Here is a 21,758-nt window from a genome sequence, read left to right on the forward strand (position 1 = left end):
AATGAGAAAGAAGAAGATACGTATGATAATCGTCGTTTACATCGCACACGCATCTATAGTTATGGTAATGATTAACGGCGATTAATGCAAAGTATATACGTGTCAACGTTACCTCGACCATGTAGAAGAAAATTGAAATTGTATAAAATATTATTCTAGCGCAAATTCCAAGTACCCCGGGCTATTTTACCACATCAGTATACACAGGTACAAAATATATTATACCTAGTTGATGCGTCATACTACGATGTGACAGAAAAACGGCAATACCATTTTTTATTTTTTTGGTCGTCGTTGTGTGTGTGTGTATATTCTCTATTGGAACAAATAAACAGAATGGTTAATACGGTGATAAGTCACCGACAAAAGAAGACAGGCTAAATAAAAAAAACACGGCAAATTGAAATCTAAAAATCCATAATAGATATTATATTTTGTTCTCACACGGTTTTCCTCAAATTGAACGTGAAATATCGGCACACGGCCGCTGCACAACAGATCACAAACACCACACACATATATAATATAACAAGAGTGAAAGAATATTTATAATAATAATGTACCTACATAAGAAAATAATATACAATAATGGAGTATACGCACCTCGCGCTTTTTTCTCTTATCAATCACACACCCATTATACACGGCTTTGTAGTGTGTACAGGCTACAGCGTAATTGAATATAACTGTACCCACACGATATATAATAATATAATACACAGTACCTAGGTTGAACGCAGTTAGTGGAGAAAATCAAAACGGAAATACATATTATTCTATTTTCTCCGGACAAATATATAATTCTCTCATACAACAATAAATGTATTATCACTTATCGATTGGTCATATATCATGTATTATACTAACGCTATTCATCTACACTTGTAATATAATATAATACTATGTTGATAATATATCATCTGCCGCAAGCGTGTGTCTAGAAATTGCAAATGAGAGGGGCTAGTTTGAGCGAGACTAGTAAAAATATTGATTTCTAGTACATCTCGTATCATTTTCATACTATTTTTGTTAAAAGTTATTAAATAACGATGGAAATAATTTTATTTTTTTTTTTTTATTAGAAAAATATACATACTGTACACTACAATATTCGTACAATAACCATATGGTATGATTATTATATACAGTTTGCAGTGTATCACTTGTTTGAAGAAACCATCCAGTGATGGAACTCCAATGGCTGGAAGAGTGGAGTTTAGGTTAGCAGTTCTCTACACCATTTTTTTTTTAGGCGACGGGGTGGGTTTTCAGGAAGATTAGGCCAGGTCGGCAATTAAAGGTTAAGGATGTCCCTGGACTCTATTTCGGAATCTTTTGTAGTAGGTTTTGGCTGGAAACAATAATTATTATAAATGCTGGTATCAACAATAAAGACAAAACAATAACGAAGTCCCATCCACAGTTTTGATTTATATAATACAGTGTGATCCATTCAGTAGATAGCCAGTTTTTAATAATTACGTGCAAAAACTCAATCGGCCCTACTTTACCACTCCTATAGTGTAGGATAAGCGGCTTACTCATACTATTTTCCGGTCTGTAATCAGCTTCCTCATTTTTAGCAGAGAAAATTTAATTTAAAAAATATGATTGTGTTTCGTGTACTCACATTTCAAAAGAAAAACTAAAATTTTTTATAATATTAAATAAGCAAACAATAAATATAATGTTTATATTAAATCATGGTCTCTAAAATGTGACAAGTATTTATTTTTATTTTTGTAAGTACAAACATATTATCGAATTAGTACGACTTTTAAATATTATAATGTGCATCGAGCTTTGTCGGTTTGACCCTTGATATCTTATTATAGATAATGATCTCAGATTTATTTACATAAATACAGACAGGAGAGACACATTGTCAACGGTATTTTAATAGGATCGTCGTTAGCTCTGAACATACCGAAATAGTTGTGGAAAAACAATTAATTTATTAGAAACCAATAATATAATTATTAAAAAACATGTCGCTCTGCGGTCTGCTGGAAAATTTGTCAAAGATTTCTACTAAAGGTTGACTATACAACCCTCCCAACATGGCACCGCCGGGCGCTGGCCTGTGGCGTTGAACGCGAGGTAAAAAAAGAAACAGCTTAGACTGAGAGAGGTACAGACATCAAACGCGCGGAAGATAACCATGTTTAGCGTCGAGGCAAACTTTGCCGTCCCTCGGAGGATTGTTATCGCATTGTGGAGAATGTAACTAAATTCTTGTTCCTTTTATCCCCTTCCGCCCACACTCCTTTGCCTATTCCTTTGTGTAACAAAATCGAGGCGGAAAAGCAATTTCTTTTAAGAAAAATCCGAGTTTGTATGTGCATTTGTATTTTTTTTTTTTAACGAATTCGTACGATTTTTTCTCCCTTTCCCCCCTTTTTTTCTCTTATCTAATACGACAAACAGTCATCTAACGAACTGGTCTTGTTTGTCTTTTGATACATACACTCGGGCTTGCCGGCTAAAAAACATCAACTATATAACAACAAGAGAAAAAAAACCGCACAGTTACGGTTTAATTAAGCTGCAAAGTACGAGGAGACCGTTTTGTACATTGGAATTCTATATGTGCGCATTGGCGGAAAACGTTTTTGCCATTTCCGCCTTATCGTTTAATTATTTCCAATGTAACTGCTGTTGTAAATAGAAAACCCGTGGAGGGAGGAACCAAAATGGCGATGGCATTGTGTTGGCTTGTGCGTAGGCGAATGGCTGTCATCACGACTAGAAAAACATAGGAAAACGTCAGAATACGATGTGCGGATCAAGTATAGATAGATTTCCCAGATTAAAGTTGCCCTACATCGTAAAGCGCTTATCGCTGTCTATTCGATTATATTGGTAAAGAAATTAAAAATGGTAAACAATATGCGTGTTAAAGTCTTAAGTTTACACAAAGAATAACATTTTCTACGATATGTGTTATAATTATTGAAGTAATCAAATTTACAACAAAGAACGCACGGCGATTTCTATGTTTGAGGTAAGAAGACAAAGATGATTCACCGATGAGATATATTATTTAAAATTATTGTGTAAGCGTAATATTAAAATAATAAGTTGCAATGAATAAAAATACTATTCAAAAGACACTCGGTCACTGATATGAAATCAAATAATTAAGCAACAGCGAAACAGCAAAGATTTTCCACAATTTCACTCTCACACAGATGCTGTTTTTGGAGAAAAGAAGTGCGATAAATAAAAAATAAATATCTCACCCGATGTTTATAAAAGTTTAGGGCTAGAGTGTTTATGAATTTGCATCTATATTACTATTAACCCAGTTTAATTGTTATCTAGCTACAAAGCACATTGATGAATGATATAAATATTACTATTTTCAGCTTATTAGCTTATCTAGAACTTAAGTAAAATCAACGTTTTTTTTTTATAATTCTAAAAGTTTTATTTGCATAATATTTGTAAATGTGTAATATTGTTTTTTATTTACATTCTTCAACTATGTTGTTAAAATATTATGTTTTCAATTAATAAACTTTTTAATTTTAGTGTTGATATTGAAAAATAATGTTAATATGTAAATATATATATATATATCGGGTGATTGGTTAACAGCTATGGACCACTCAATATCTTAGAAGCTCTATGTATTGAATTTAGGTATAGGTACCTATACCTATATTTTTGGTATGAATAACATTTTAATTACATAATTATACAAAAAAAAATACATTTCCACCATACAGTTAATGTAGCAACGTCGGTGCGAAATACAGTTTACCTATTGGCTTAATATATAGTATTTATATACTGATAGCCAATCTGTATAAGCGGATAGACCGCGACGTTGCCTAAGTGTCACCTGGTAAAAATATATAGTTTACGTTTGAATTAAAATCTCGACAGCAATCGAATCTGCGGTTCACCATCAAAGGTGTTCCGCATACAGACGATAGGCCTACATAAAGGGAATGTCGATAAAGAATTAATGCTTGGGCGGTGGGGACTCGGGACTGATGAAAATCAGGAAACGATCGCTTTGGCCGGTTGCCAAGCAACCAGCCCAGCTAACGGCCAATTTGCGATTAGCGCACGCTAGTACAATCGTTTTGCACACTTTATTCTACCGCCTGCACGCCCGTCAACCGTCGCCACCGCCACCAACGTTTAACTCCCCCGAATGACCAATAATAATTTATAGTGTCAATGACTGGCGACCGTTGCACTTTCGGTTGTTGCATACCGCCTTGGAAACTTTAAATAATGATTTTTAATTTTGTCTGATGCGTTTGCTGCACCTATGTTTAATTTATCTACAACAAGTATAGGTAATGGGGAGTTAATGCAGCTATATTAAGTAAAACATGATAGTTACATTATAGCTTTTTGGGTGATTAATATTATATTTTAATGCTGCATAATATAAGAGCCAAAATCTACTCCAATTCTAACCATTTCCGTTTTTATGCATACAATGAATTCATTCTTTTTTTTTTTTGTATAATAAACTAATTATAGATAACTGCCCATGCTACATAAAGAAGCGCTTACGACTTATTAAATATAAATTAAAATATGTTAATTTTTAGTACTTATACCTTTAACGTAGATGGAATTTTCCTCGGTCTGGTGAAAATGCCATACAACAACTGAATACAGAACGAGCTGAAAAATTAAAAATTCAATTAAAACGAATCACAAGAAAATACTCAAAAGCTAAAGGCCAATTTCGGTAAAATATATTTGAAAATATTTTCCTATGTAAAATAATCACATTACATAATGATAAGTGCGATGTAATTATCTTATCTAATACATACATATAATATAACGCGTGTACCTGATTATTTAATTTTATTTGTTAAACATAATGGAATACTACGAAAGATATAAATCTTGAAACACTTCACACACCTGGGTGCACCCAATGCTTTTGTATACTAAATATGTATTACAAATTAATCGCTTGGAATCAGAAATCTCCACAATATCATTATACCAATTATTTCTACCTCCGCGGTATAATAATATAATAACATGAAAATTAGATATTATATTCCAGATTTGTAATTATATGAAATTTGAAAGTCTGTAATGCTTTTCTGACTACGCAAAACGATGTATGAAAATATAATTCTTCGTTTCGAGATCAATTTCCCTCAAATTACACTCGAGCTACAAATAATTTTGAATTTGTTGCAAAATTAGGGCTACGCGGGTCACTGGACGCTTACTGTGGTAATTGACAATCGTGTAAGACAAATTTTCCTGTCCGTCTATTATCCGGTCTGCTTCTTATATAGCCCAGGTTATAAGTGTTTTGTTTAATCCGACCGACGTGCTCGAATAATAATTATCACAAGTTATGTTAATCCTAATGTTCATTTACATTAGTATTAATAACTCGGAAATGTTTAGTCGTATAGATTAAACAACAACTTACTCCTACATACATAAAAAACTAAGCACAATATAAACCAGTACCAGTTAAAAGTTATCATACAAGCATATTTTCTTAAATGTTAGACAGAGCGAAAGCCAAAACAATATGTTACACTGAAAAATCTTTGGAGCGAAATAATACTTTCGTATTTCAAATACTAACAAATTATATGATAATAAATGTAGAGATATTATGTATAATATAGTGTTTGATAGATGAAAGTATTACTATGTTTACTGTTTTGTATACTAACGGGTTTTAAGTTAAGAAAATGTTTGAGACAAATAGTCTTCATTAATCGTTTTATTGATTATTTTTTCACTATCGGTTTTCCACAAGATCTAATTAAACTTTCAATTGTTAATCATATTATCACTGTTATAGGTCTACTCAAGAACGCATAATACGCCTTGAAACACGACCAAAGGTTTTATAAAAAATATATTAAGTATCCTACATAGGAAAAATTGCCAAGTACCAGTATAAAAATCTTCATTGGACTGAACTAGGAAATACGTATACGGTAAATACTAGATAGGATTTTGTGAACAAATTGCCTATATTTTACTCCTTAAAAAATTGGTGGTGTCCCGTCCTTTAATTTTTTCATAATTTTCGTAACATAGCTAGTATAAATGCAAAAAAATAGTTCGAAAATTTTGTTTGCATACTTGTAAGTTGTAGTCTCTTAACTCAATATACAATTTGAGTTATACAATTTGAGAGTACAGAAAATCCATATTATTGACCACCTATAACTGTTAGTTTATACTTAAATCGATTTATGGAAGACTATCTTCTTACAATCTAAAGATTCGTGTCGAAAGGCTGTTAATAATTTTAAATTTGATTTGATAATTTTTCCTGAAATTATAGTTTTTTTTTTTCAAACGAAAAACTATACTGTATACATAAATACATCACTGTGAAATGCAAGTTATATAATTTGTTTCCAATAGTTTTAGTAATAAAAACAAATATAGAACTCCAAAGTTTTGAATTTGCAGCATTGAGTTAGATTGATCAAATTTTGTTGGCATTTTGTAGCCTTCAAATAAATTACCATATTATACTAAATTTCTAAAGTTTGCAATAAAAAAAAATGGCTTTAAATTCCACATTTTTTAAAATGTATTTATAGTGTAACGGTTTCTTTTCCTCAACAACAAAATTTGTAGTCTCAAATTGGTTTTCAGTATAATATCATAAATATGATACTAGACCTAATTCCTGTCTAATTTTCAGTTTTCAAGACGTGAAATAGAGAAGTGCGTATAATATAAGTGTCATACAAGCGAGATTCGTTAAATTACCCAATTATTGTCGTTGTTTGCAATAGAAAATGATTTTTACTGCGCCGTTTATCGATTCGGACGGCAACTAAAAAATCTTTGCGAATATCGCCGTACCTACCATTGCAGGTCCATTACGCCAACGCCGTTCATTTATCATCGCAGCAGGTGTATATTGCTGGAGCCGCCGCCGCTTGTAGTTCGTGCTCTCATTTTAGATTCCGCTCATAACTTTTATTATTATACTTTTTCGGAATTAATACGATTTTTCATCTTATATTACTTCATTGTAACTAGAACCGTACATCTTTTCCATCTCTCCACGTTTCCGGTACGGGACCCCGCCGCCGCTACCTCTGTGCGTGTGTGTACACAGCTTTTCATACGACCTATTCGTACACACACAAATATATATATATACCAAAGCCCCGCCGAGGATCTTTGGACGTTAATAATATCCTCGGACCGGCCATGAGCACAATGCGGGAATTAAAACAGTATTCATTGTTATTCTCGAAATGATTCGGTTAGGGCGGCGGTAGGAGACCTGCGGACCCAAGATAGCAAAAAAAAAAAAATAATAATAATAATAAGCAGAAAAAGAAAACGGAGAATAAATAAATAGGACGGAGAAAAAGGGAAAACCGTGAGGAAAGACGTGGAGGTTATTAAGTGCGACGGCGACGGCAGTAGCAGCAACAGCAGCAGCAGGCTTGATAAAAATAAAAAAGGACGTATGAGAAATGAGTTCGGACTATCCACCATTTATTTTTTTTCCTTTGCCATATTTCACATAGATATATATATATACCTACATACACACATTCGCAGGGCGAAGGAAATATTCTTGCCTAGATTAATTAAACTCTTGGGCAAACCGCGTATGTCACGCGTCTCTTTCACCCTCTCTCTTTTTCATTCTTTTGTAACTTCACAGGCCCGCCCAGACATTTTGCACAGTTCTATAATACCTACGTCCTGTCCTTATGACTCCCGCTATTCATTATTCGAACAACGACCACAACTATACTGTATTCAGCTGGTCATTATTCGCACGGGCTAAAAACAACTTCAGGTGTTTCAAATATTTTGTGTACCGCTGATAAAAATACTGAAATCAACCATTTCGCCCATTCTTATCAACAGTTTCTATACATATTTATATTTATAGTTTTATAACTATAATTTTACAATTATTGTTGGTTCCTAAAGGCAACAAGGTTGTGAATTGTTAACTGTTTACCCCGTGATATTAAATTATAGGTACAATAATAACCAAATCGCGTTGTATTCACGATAGCGTTTCATTTCATTTTATTTCCGTTTGCGGTTTTTATAAGCCAAAATCAAATATATCAGATCGTAAGTTTATATTTATTTAAGAAAATAGTCTATTATTCCTTAACGTTTTTACCCTTATCTCCAATTTTCATGAACCACAGAATCCATTCAATCAATCCGTCATAAATCTCTTTTATAAAGTATTCCCCGAGTAACGAAAAAAAAAAAAAACAACATCACAACTTACAAAGAAATTGTGTTTGCGGTTCATCACAACTGATCCTTGACGAGCGGGTTGTCTCGTCGAAAAACTTTCGTTTAAACCGTTCGCTTACAGTTGAAATGAGTAATTAAAAATTATTGTCGATAAACCAATGCATGCGGAAAACAGATAATGGGTAATATAATCGAAACAACAAAATATTATATCATCTAAATTTTAACCTGTGCAATTCGATTTGGATTTTTCGAGTTTAATCCGACCCTCTGACAACGTCGGTACACTTCATCGCTGCGGTTTGGCTCTTTTAAAGAGGAAGGGCCACTTAAATTTCAAACGGAAACCCTAACACGATAAAAGTGTGTGTTTCCCATACGGTTGTTTACTTCACTGGTCCATATGTAACTCGATTTATTATAAAAAAGAAAAAAGAAAGGATCCGTATGACACGCATCGACCAAGCCCTCGACAAGTATAACCGCGAGGGGAAAAGGTCAAAACCTCAGTCAACCGATTTAAAACGCTGTTTAAAAATTCCAATAATCCCGTTTACCAAATAATCCCATACAAAATATACTTTTATACAATATTCTCCCCTTCTAAAAGTCTATTCAACATCTGAAACCGTCGCTTCTCAATATTTCGCCGATAAAAAAATATTGGTTTTCATTGTTTTTACAACGGTAACTTTATTTAGCTCATAATGTTTTTGTTAGACTTTTCAAAAATCATTAATCAATACTCAATTATTCTAATACTTGTTTTACCTCAATTAGCTAAACAATAAACTTAAGTGAATAATTTCTTTGACAATAATTCTTATAGTATTAAATTATAGTTCTGAGTTACCTAAAGGCATTGTTTTTTTAAATTATTATTAAATATATTTTGTAATTAATGCTACAGGTAAACAATCAGGTAGGCAATCAAGAAAACTACTATCTCTGTGAAAACAGTTCTGTGGATAAGTTTTTTTAATTTCAAATAATCACAATATTCATACTTATTATTATTATTATTATTTATGTTACGATACGGGCTTTTGTCCAATTTACAACTTGTATATTTAAATAACAACTCTACAGAAAACAACAACATTTTATAAGCAATTACAATAAAAACAAATATAATATATTATATTACTTAATACAATATATTTATACTTATTACTTATTTTTCTACGATTTAATTTCTTTCAATTAGTTTAATAATAAAATAAAATTATAAGGGTTTAATATTAATGTACCGTAGTCTGTAAAAGCTTGGTAAAAGCTATACATTTTATTTGAAATAGTATGCTTCATGTTGGAACCATCCGTTTGTAACCTCTATATCAAGCAATAAAAACGACACACATGTGGTGGTTTGCTCTACAATTAATATGGAATTGATATTTTTTTAAAACATATTATAAATCATTAAATATCTAATATTAAATAAAGTGTTCCATTGCATCTATTAAGAACGCGAATGTAATTCAATTAGTCGAAGTTATTTTCAATAGTGTGCTTTAAGTAAGGATTTTACAAAACTCACCTACAAAAAACCACTTAAGGGGAACGGAAAAGGCTATTTGTTAAGGGCAAAGGATAGGCAATGTATGACAAAAATTGACCTAGTTATTATTTTAATATGCCGACTAATATTAAAGGGAAAACATTTTAAGTTTTTCTAGTTATAAAACTTTTAAAGGTATCTTTTTCCGAGTTATGACGAGAGTTTAATAAAAAATGACTTTCCTAAAAGTCAATTTCAATTCGTTTTATGTATATACGTGAAGCTTACTATTTTCTTGATGGAGACTAAAACTTAAAAGGACGATTTTCTTATTTAGGCATTTAGCTATTAGAAAATTAGTTGTATATATTAGGAAAAACTGTAAAAGCTTTTCGTTCCTCTTAATAAATATCAGATATATTATGAAATCTTCTTAAATTCTTTCATCGGGTATATGTACTTCAAAATACATACTAATAACTATAATTTAAACGATTTATAGCTAAATAACCCTTAATTTTAAATTCAAAACTGAATTTGCGTTTGATTTGCATACGTATTTGTGTCAGTGGCATTTTGAATTTTGTCAAGGAGGGAAGAAATATGCACTGGCAAACATTGCATTGACCCTATGGTGCTGTGCTTTCTCACCTCCCCCTCAATATAAAGGTAACATTCTCCTGAATAAATAAATTTAATTCTCCTTTAACTTATTTACTTAAAACAATAATTTTTTTGAATTTTGCCAAATAGTTTTTAAATTGTTTTCTAATTATTTTAGTGATTAATACCATCGCTAGTAAGTTTAGAAGTGTGCCAAGACCTGCGGCAGCAACCTGCGGGTTAGCATGTAGGAGAGAGGGGGCGTAGTAAGACACTTAATTTTAAACTAGACATGACTCATGTAATTGTAATCATCAATTCAAAAATCTAATTTTTTGTTTTATTGCAAATTAAATGCACATTTAAGTAGAACTTAAAACTAATTTACTTTTTATAATTTTTAATGTTATTTTTTTCGAAGTCGAATGTCTCAGTGTATCCCCCAGTGTAGGACTAAACTCAGGCACTGAACTGTTTGCTTGCTATATTATCCAATAAAATATATTTTCTGTAACTGTGTTAATTAGTTTAGGTACAAAAAAACAATAGACGATTTATAAGGTTTTTCGAAACAATACATAGGATCAATTCATCGTGCAAAAAAACATATTATAGAATCCCATTGATACCGGACGTTTTGCCAAAAATAAAGCTTTCCTGGGGTTTTTGCCGTTTCGTGCGGCCAGGTTCAGAACTTTACCGGTCGGCATTTTGTGTGTTTTTTTAACTCAGCTAATATCAGGTCATCGCGAGGGAATTCAAATTTGAGATAGCGCCAAGCACCGCCGTGTCTGAAATTATAAATAATTACTACTCTGGGCCCGAGCCATGATGCACACGGGTGTCTGGAGAGGTACACGCTATGAAGGCGAAAGCGTTTTTCGACCGTAGTGGTCAGCCGCGGTACTTAGTATTGATCCCGGAGGCCAGCCAAACGACCGGCTGGGACTAGCAGGGAAGAAACCGTCGCCGCGCCTCCGAGTGCACCGCCTCTGATCCGGAGTTTCTATGTACAACTGCAGGCGACGAGGGGAGGTGTTGCGCTCTCGGTGTTTACACAATTAGCCGGAAGCGGTGCACGCCATCCCTTGCCGAGCCAGCACCTGTGCCGAGCTTTACGACAACAATTATGATTATATACATACTATTATAATTGAATGTTGAAAAAAAATACACGACTAAATCGCTATGTCGCTTTCGAAAGCCCAGCGCCCCCAGTACTGCGTTATACGATACACGACGTATTAAGAGGGCGTCGCACCGGTGATTTTCAGTGGTAAAAACATGTTTAAGCAGACTAAAAATAACTCACTTAATTTTGGTTTTAGAGTAAAAGCACCCATTATGAAATTTAAAAAAAACAATATTTTTTAAAAAAAATTAATTTTTTGGAAAGTTACAGTCATTTAAAAATGTTAAAATAGTCGTTATTTCTAAACTATGTATTGAGCGTTATACTTAGAATAATGAAAAAGGCGCACCGTCTTGCCCTCCGAAATATTGTTCTCTTTGAATTTTATAATGGGTGCTTTTACTCTAAATCCAAAATTGAACGAGTTATTTTCAGTCTGCTTAAACAAGTTGAGATAAAAAAAACATTTTTAAATCGCTTTCAAGGATGCAGTCCAAAAAATAAATGAACTACCAAAATTGAGTCCTAGTTATTGAACTAATAATTACACATCACAGTTTAACCTTTAAATTAAGATTTTGTAAAAAAATTGCCTATACTTTACACCTTAAAAATGGGCGTTGCGACGCCCTCTTAATATTATATAATAATATATATCGTTAGCATTAACGTTTGGCCATTAACGATATTAAAAACACACAACGATACTATTACTACATACGAGCAACGTAATATAGTAGTATATCGGCATACCGCGGCAGGCTCGTGTGAGAAATTGCGCAGAAAAAGAGCACCGTATACGAGGGAAATTAATCAAATTACTCGCGACTGCCCTGGCGGTTTTTGACGAAATGGAGCGGAAATATTGGTCGGCCATATCGCACATATATATATATATATATATATTTAGTTGACGACTGTGTCATTAATTCTTGTCCGGTTTTGTTTCTTGGCCGTGGCGGTTCACGTGTCAGAAATTAATAAATCCGACGGCGGAGAGCGCTTTTTCATTTCGGTAATGGATTTGCTTCTGCTTCCGCTGCTGCCACCCGACGGTCACATACACACACACCAAAATATCATACGCACGACCGAAAAACCTTCCTCCCCATCCCCCGCCATTAATACACATAAAAACTATGATTAAGTCACTGAACGTCTCGATGGCCCGTGGCTATTATAACCGTAGCGCTCTTGTGTTTATTGTGCAAATAAAATATGTGTATATATATATATATATACCTATTAATATAATATACCTTATGTATCAAATAAATAATACGTTTTCGACTAAGAAAACAACAGGTTATAAGTAAGTACGTTGTACGACAGGTTATGGAATTCAGTCCAAAATTCACAACTAAACTAAACAATTATTAATCCCTATAGTAAAACAATGTGTTTTTCTGAGTAAAAGCTTCAGCTACAATACCAATACTCCTCCAATTTTTTTTTTACAATTTTCCAGGATGATAAAAATAAATTCTTTATCCCATTTAATACTTTATTGGAGAGGGGGAATTGCGTTTTGTGACATCTTTGTTCAATTTTTTATTGATTTCATCAGTGACATTATAGCAAAATATTCGTCTGATTTGTCTCTTTACTGCACCAAAATATAAATCGTTTTTCTATAAAAAAGAAGATGTTTGATAATAATGGTTTTGTTATTGCACTGACGCTTTCAAATGGTAAAAAATATATTTTTTTAATAAATTATAGTATAATATAATATCATAATGCATTTAAATATATTTTATAATATATACTATATAATAACATTAATATTATCTTCTCAGTGGATGATCTATTGGTGAGTGATGTAATAACCTCTCTAACTTTTCTTTTCAATTCAAAAGTTCAAAGGAAAATTCCGTTTATTTCTGAAAAATTCTCAGTATTTTGATCCTTAAAAATGAGAAGATTTGGACAAGTTCACAAGTCACCACAGATATTAAATAAACAAATTACATGAACCTAAGCAGCAATAAGATCAGAAATTACGCCTCCGATAATTGAGCTAATGAAAATGATTGCCCTTTACTATGCGCCATCTGAGGGGTGAGATTGAGGGGCTTTATTGGTTTTATTGAAATTCTTTATAATATATACCCATTGATTATTAACAGAAATTCCGAATTAAAATACTATGTGATTTTTACTTTTAAATATTACTATGAATTTATTTTTATTATTGTTTAATACTTTCTACGAAAGACTATGTGAAAACGATATCGTCGTCTCAGATCTCCCCTATTGTTGTCCTATAGCTTTTTGTCTAATTTCAAAGTTAGTATCGTGACGCTTGCACATATTTTGTATTTAGGAAAATAACAACGTGTTCGCGATAACCGAATTAATCTAGCTCCCTCCCAACAATCGCTTTTGTGTGTAAAGAGCCTTGTCGATGTTCGCCAGCGCTGATGTATATTCATTCAAACAGAGTATTACCTCCCCCATACATGGACAATGGCCACTCGATTTCCGGATATAAAAAAAATAATAAGCCTTATTTATATCCGCATCAGCTACGGTCGTAAGCGAATTTTTCAAACAAAAGCAAGTCTCTACAATATAACAAAATATAAAATATTACTATTATTAAACTTGGCGATTTTTAGATAATATTTATCTGATAAATTAATAATTGCTAATAAGGATTAATGATTAATATATTATACAATATTGTATTTTTTATTACTGTAGTACCCACTTGCAACAATATTGTAAAATGCCACTAAACTTAATTTTGACTTTTGATAAAAGTATGGTACATAGATCACTTCGGCTGTAAAATTATATAATTATGCTTTCTCGTGTATTACAGATGTTAACCTATTAACGCTCGGTGGTCTCTTTTGGGACTCAAAAATTTAAAAAAATATATATTTACGGGCGTCAATAGGTTAAAGTAAATTGCGCTTAATAGTCAAATTACTTCAGCTAGCAAAACAGTCAAAAACAGTTTGTATCGATTCGGTTTTGTTGAAAAACTGATTAATTTCTTTGAGGTCACTCGTTTTTGAACAAGTGAACGTAAAACGCCTTAAAAATTAGCCTCTTGGGACAATACGGTATACTTGCCGCCCCTTTCTTATACAGTTTTGATAACATGTGTAATAAAACTAATAATTGATAAACAATTGATAGTTCCAATATAAAGCGGTCGCTTTACTTTCCTAGCTATCAAATTAGTTTTTGTATTTTCCTTTTTTTGATAAAAATACATTGTACATATTAATTATTAAACATGAAGAGGTAGCAACAAATTTACCACCAAAAAATGCACGTCTAGTCCTCAAACTTTTACACCATAAAAACTATTTAAAATATAGATCCCCTCCCTTAGCCTTTTTTTTTTGTAAGACTAGGTATAAACAGAATAGATCTCGCAATATCTGTAAGGTGACCCGTGATATATTATTATTCTACTGAAATATTTTTAACACTTGAATATAACCGACACCAAAAAACTTCAAGTCTATAATGCTTTAGGAATATATTTAGCTCAAAAAAAAAATTTCACACCTTTCCGCCTCCTCAAGAAAGTCCTATATACGCCTCTGGTTCTGCTTATATTATGGTGGTGGCGTTGTATATTAATATAAATCGAAAAATAATTACATATTATGTATCCGCGAGGGTTGGGAACAACTATGTATTTTCATACAAATGGATATTATATGATTTTTTTTTTAGAAATATCAACGGTTTGATCGTTTAAATCGTTAAAACATTTTTAGTCGATTACTACGAATACAGACAACTGCAAAAAGAGAAACCTAAGAGAATATAATAAATAATAATATAATATATTACCTATTATTTATTATATTAATTTTTTTGTTACCTATGAGATAATATTTTTTTTTATTATTTTGTATGATCAATTTTTTAAAAGCGAATTCACAGTAGGTTATCATTGATTACCTATTGAACCTCCCCCTCCCCTTCCACCGTGACATTTAAACTATCCAGTAAGTCCTCCACGATTACATACATACACAAAAGGCCGAACTGGCCCCAGTGTTGCAGTCCTATTACTATTATTATTATTTCTCTTTCTACTTCGAAAAACTTTTTTACCCCTCCGGCCCCGAGATGGCAATAACAATAATAACGCGCTCGGTGGCGGACTCGGTGATTTTATGGCACGGAAAAAGGAGGAGAGAAAAAAAGGGATACGGTCAGTCCGCGGGAATTGATGGCGCGCGCACGGTTTCCTTTCTCTCGCCAGGCGGTTTTTATTTTTAATGCATAATGTAATGGCTTAGAACACCCTATATTTATACATAATATATATATATATTTATATATAAGAACTGATAGCGTAGAGAAAAACTTACCGCGTACCAAGAGGAAGATTTTCCATTTTCCTTTCTCTCTCTCTCTCTCTCTCTAGTTTTGAATCCTACTTGGTTTTCCTTTCTCGGCGAAAATAACAAATCGTAAAACAAACACAAGCGTTGCGGATATTATTCACCACTGGAGACCGGAGGGTATCATAAATTATGTAACAGGCCCCACGCGAATATTTCCGCATGACAGATACACGGACCCTTCAGATATATACATATACAGTCCGGGGATTTTATTTTGATTATAAAATACTATATTATTATTCGGCCGCATTAAAGTCATTCTATACATACTATTTATGTTAGGAGAAAACTAACCAACGGACAGACGGAATAACAGACGAGCGACGCGGTCAAAGAAGGGATGTTTGCCAATGCGAAAACTACCCGTGGAATAGACCACTATGAAAAGGGTGCAACTATAATAATAATAATTGTGGTTGTTTATATACATATATATATTATATATATATATATATATATTTGAGTGTGCGTTAGAGCGTATACATGGAAACCCTGAAAAACGTTTGCCCAAAGGAATTCGTTGTACAGAACGTCGTATATTATTTATCATATGTGTTCTGTACAGTTCAGTTCCTTAAAATATCAAAAAATATAACATTTGATCATTTTTTAACCATTTTTTTTCACCTACAAACTGAGTAAAAATAAAAAGTTATTACCAAAGATAAATATAATATCTAAAAAAAAAACCAAATGTATTATAAGTTTTAATCCAATATCTGCAAATTAAATACAATTTAAATTGTTAAATTATAATTATCTAAACTTTTCAGTCGTTTAATATGTTTGGTCTTTTCACTTTAAAAATCTAGCTTGATACTATTATTATACTTTGCTTAAAACTTTCTCGGATCAACTTAATCACAAAATTTCATAAAAATCTGTCCAGCCGTTTAGGAGGAGTTTGAATACTTACCCATGGACAGAATAAATATATATGTATAAAGATAAGTACCTAATAACTTATTATTATGTGTATTCTAAAATATAACTTGGCGTAAAATTTAAATTCTCTCTCTTAAACTTCACAGATAATCGATGCAATTTATGAATGAGCATTGGCGCAACTAGAGGGGGCTAGAAAAGTTCAGACCTTTTAAAAAACTCCCTCGAAATTCCAGTAAAATGTAAAAACGTCACTTTGGGCTAATGGTTACAACTAGTTTATCTAACTAAGTTGCACCAGTATACAAATATAAATTAGAACTTCCATATTATTATTTATTATGCTATATCAGAAACCTAAAAACGCCAAAGAACTCAAGTGTGATAATAAACCTCCTTGGTTTCTGTATTGCAATATGATCCAATTTCCATTTTGTTGCTATTTTGTATAATTATTAACTATTACTGATCTGTATAAAATGTACAACGTATTTGAAGCTTTCCAGCCCTAAGATGGTATATTCAAATTTAAAAACGATATCTATTTTAAAGATACATAGGCAAATTGCGAAAATGATTATTTAAAAATTCCATTACCATCGCGTAGCATTTGATAAAGCTAATGCCTAATACACTAACTGCAGAAGACGTTCGGACGTAAAAATACCCAGTCGTAAAATTTGAGCATAAAAAAACCAAAAGCCGTATAAATAAAACAGACATTCGTGAAATGTAAAGCCGTAAACTTTCTGGTTATTGCCATTTCATTCCAGTGTGTATGTTTTTATAAACATCCATGGACTTGCTTTTTTACTTCGCGTTTTTTTTTTTTACAATCCCCTAAACGGCCGTTAAGTCACGTGGGGCCAAAGGCCATTTAAAAAAAAAACGCTTCCACCCCACGAGAAAGATTATTCGTATTCATTTTAAAGTACAAAAAAGAGGAAACCTCGGGCGTGTAAATATATTATACTTGTACTGGCAAAAAAAAACCATCCGAGGGGTTCACTACTACCCAAAAGTGAAGTTTAATATTTAATAGAGTTAAAACATGTTTATATGCATTATGCACGGTAGCAGGGACCGTATGCTTTGAAAAATCGGCTTTTAACCGATTGATCGGTAAATCACTTAACATTTCTTATAGCTTTCACGATTGCCTTATAAGCGCTACTAAAGTTATTAAACGCGTGTAACTGCTACTACTATGTACAGCTGCCGAACGCTCATATTTATTTTATGTTTGGCGCACTTGTAGATTACAGATAAACGTCAAAAGTTCCGACTTAAGCACCAAACAAGAACTATAATAATTGATTAAAAATCGTTCATCCGGAAAATTGTAGAAAGTTATATTGTTTTTCCACTATCAACTTGCATACTACTATTATTGTTATTGTTGTGAACAAAGTGCGTTTCGTGATATGCATTTTGTTCATTGATAATATTCATATAAAATTTGCATTACTCTTGTAGTCTAATACCGAAGTTGTATATGAAAACCCAAAGAATTATAAGAAAAAATATAAGAGCAAACATATTATAATTTCTAAGTGTGTGAAATATATTATTATATATTACATTACAGCCTGTCAGACATTTTTCTCTAGTCAGAAGTCCAGCCAGATATATTTCCACCGAGGGACTTTTACAGTACAATAGGGACGATATTATAATAATGTATACAGCCAAATCTTTCGGGAACGCGCAATAACGTTTTTTGATTCGTGATTTCACCGAGTGTTCATCCGAAAATGCTTTGTTTTTCAAATCTATAGGTGGTTGTTTTATATCGCATTATTTTATTACAAACCACCGAACCTCTAACGAATAAACTGTCCGACTGTCGTTTAATATAATTCTAAATCTAAATATTATAATATAATACTGCTCGACGAAATTAGAAATACCATCACCCAAAATATATATATATAACTATATAAACCGCATTGAATAAAAAAAAAAAACTGTGAACGAACAAATCATTTTTTTTTTTCTCGTGCACATCGTAAAGCCGCCCGTGTAGGCGAAAAGTTAGGGTCATGTGGCTTAATGAATCTATGAAGTCCGGGTGTAAGCAAAAAAAAAAAACGAAAGGAAAAATCCCCTCGTGTCCGTCAATCGACGATATTATCGACTTATCTCCGCGCGCCAAACGCAACTGGGCAAAAAAAAAAAACAAATTAATTTTGGCAACAAGGAAGAGAGCAGACGAAGCAGCTGATTGTGAATTAAAGAACGCAGTATAACGTGTGTGTGTGTATATTGTGTGGGGTGACCCGTCCAACTTTTGCTCCAATATATGCGACAGAGCACAGGTCATTAGAAAGAACCGAATCGTCCCCCGCAAACCGGGGGACATTGCCCCTCCCATCCCTTTGTAAGTACATTTAATTTATGCGGCATCACACGCGCTCACCCTCCGCACAACGTTTCGAGCACCCGACGACGATCGTGATCAGATTCCGAAAACGACCGTGTATGTATTTTTAACCCCCAAAACACCTCTCTCCTCGTACGGTCATTACGCGGGATGTGTTTTTTACGCTCCCGCCCTTTGCCGGCGGTTTTTTTATTTTATTTATTTCTTGCAAATGGGTTTAATTCGGACGCCATTTTTTTCCAGGCCAAGACGAGATGAGAAATTATTGCTGTCCACTTTTTTTACCGCCTACTATTTCCTCTGCTATCTCCGTTTCCCCGGCCGAATATATTTCAGAATTTGTGTGGCAAAAAAAAAAAAGAAAAAGAAAAAAACTTTCCTGGACAGCAGCACGCAGGGTTTTGGCGGTGTGGCGCGTTGCTGCAGAATAAGCTTAAAGAAAAGCCTTAATGCCGTTTCAGCGTAGTTTCGCCCTCTGAATAATCAAAATTTATGAGTTTCCTACGAACCCCGCTCGAAATGACGGTATATATTCCATCCCACGTCCTTCACCTCCACACACACCCCTTCGCACGCAAGCACCCTTCGGCCACAATTCACGTGATCACAATATTATATGTAGCTCTGGACAACGGTCGCCCCATCACGTATATTGGTCATGTGTTATACCGCCACCGCCGCCGTTGCCCGTTTCTTCCGCTGAAAAACATCATTTTCCCATTTGAAATGTAAAAATGAAACATAATATACAATCGTTTTTATGATTTGTTCTGGATTTATACGTATTGGTTACCTCACTGAAATCCAAATCCAAAAGCTCATTTAGAATTTTCAAGTACAACAGGTTGAACAATGATCTTTGTTGCTAAAATGTAATTTCAATAAATCACATTAATTAGTTCAGTTTCAAGAAAGTATGGTATCTATTTTTAAGAGTTGACCACTTGAAGGGATTATTTTAATTAATGTGTATCATAGAGTTAAAAACCTTTTAGCGACTTTTACCGAACTCGGAAATTTGATATTTTGTTCTCCAGTCTTCGTTTCCGCCTATTTGAAAATTGAATGCCAATTCCTGTATTTGGAATGCTTTATTATTAATATTGAATTAGCTATTACAGCAATAACGTTTTTTTACATTTGTATTAAATATTATGAAGCGTTTTACTAGCACAGAAACTTCATCAATTACAACAGTTGTTTTAATTAAATTAATGTATAACTTGTTTTAATAAAACTACATTTTATTCAACAATAGGTATAGCCTATACATCTAATTAATAATAAATAATAAACAAAACAATAATTAAAACAATATATCTTGTAAAACTGTTGACTTAAGAATTCATTATCTTCCTCAGTCATTATGTCATATTTATTCATTATTGTTAAACATTATATGAGTACATTAACATTTTTTTTCTCGTGGGACTTTCGCAGACTTTTTTTTTTTGGGGGGGGTATTATTAAGGTTTCTCCCACGCCACAAAAAAAAAGGATGATAGGTCTCTTTCTCTAATCAGAGAGGAAGAGGCCACTCCTAGCCGTGTGTTGTACCGGCGACAGTGAGCGCTGAAACAATGCCACTACACCCACTCGGCCACTCGTCCTCATCCATCATCATCCGGCATCATATTAAATTATCATGCCAGCAAAAATATGAATTGTAAACATGTGAATTATATACATTTTTTAATCATTATTTCTAGGAATTCACGCATCAAAGCGAAGACCAGACAATCTGTATACCTACACTAAACATAAATACGTAGATATGTACATGCAATTGTGTACAATTCCCCCAGAGGCGACACATACAAGCGTGTCGTTGAAGTTTAATGGGTCTAAGCCGTCGACACGGGGACAAGACTGATGCAAAGACTACTATTTTTTTTTTTTTCCAGGACGATTTTTCTAGCTAGTATTTCCTTCTCTTCCCCGACTGTGCTCGAGACCTTTTTACCGGAGGCTCCGACGTCGATTTATTTTGATCCCGTTTTGTAACGTGTCCCCGAGGACGGTCCGAAAATCGTTTCCCGGACAAAAACTAAAGGGACTTAAAGCTCAGAGGAATGATTCAACACTGTCGTACGTGCATTATCATTTTCCCTTTTGCTTGCCCGACAAACACACACACACACTCCCTTTTACTTTTTTCTCTATACATATGTGTGCGTGTTTGTATGAAAGCACGAGACACTATATACAACAGACGCTATGGTGTTTATTTTGCCGTCTGTTTTCACCTTCCCTCGGTGGCGAGTGTAAGGCACGTAACACTGTATAGTACCGTAGAAAACGTATTTTGATGAAACCCGTCCACAAAAGAAAAAAAATATATACACCACAAAGCGTATTTTTTTAATCTCACGTCGTCTATACCAATATACCCCAATAAGTATTTCGACGAACTCAACACAAACATTTTTAACGTCGAGTTCCCCACAAATAGAAAATACAAATTAAGAAACAATAGTTGTAATATGTACAATAATATGTAATATTAGGTATAAAAATAACCATAACTGATCCGATTTGAAACCAAAAATGCAAAATAGAGAAAGAGTGTTAAACATTTACTAAAAATCACTATGAAAAGACTGTTTTTATAATTGCTTAGAAAAATTTAAATTGTAATCCTACTGGTCTAAATAA

General features: G+C 33.1%; 1 long non-coding RNA gene across 2 annotated transcripts in view; it reads right to left on the bottom strand.

Annotated features, from left to right (window-relative positions):
- LOC126845596 (uncharacterized) overlaps positions 1-21,758 on the bottom strand; it is a 55,445-nt gene that overhangs the window by 14,173 nt on the left and 19,514 nt on the right. For both annotated transcript variants that reach the window (XR_007686801.1, XR_007686800.1), the window contains exon 5: positions 4,584-4,650. This is a non-coding gene — a long non-coding RNA (uncharacterized LOC126845596). The remainder of the gene's footprint in view (positions 1-4,583; positions 4,651-21,758) is intronic.

The sequence above is a fragment of the Adelges cooleyi genome, unplaced genomic scaffold (genome assembly GCF_023614345.1).
Source record: "Adelges cooleyi isolate 19-005CV unplaced genomic scaffold, UGA_ACOO_1.1 ACOO_flye_CR_arks_rails_tigmint_CR_PRNA_8, whole genome shotgun sequence".
In the NCBI taxonomy this organism is placed as follows: domain Eukaryota; kingdom Metazoa; phylum Arthropoda; class Insecta; order Hemiptera; family Adelgidae; genus Adelges; species Adelges cooleyi.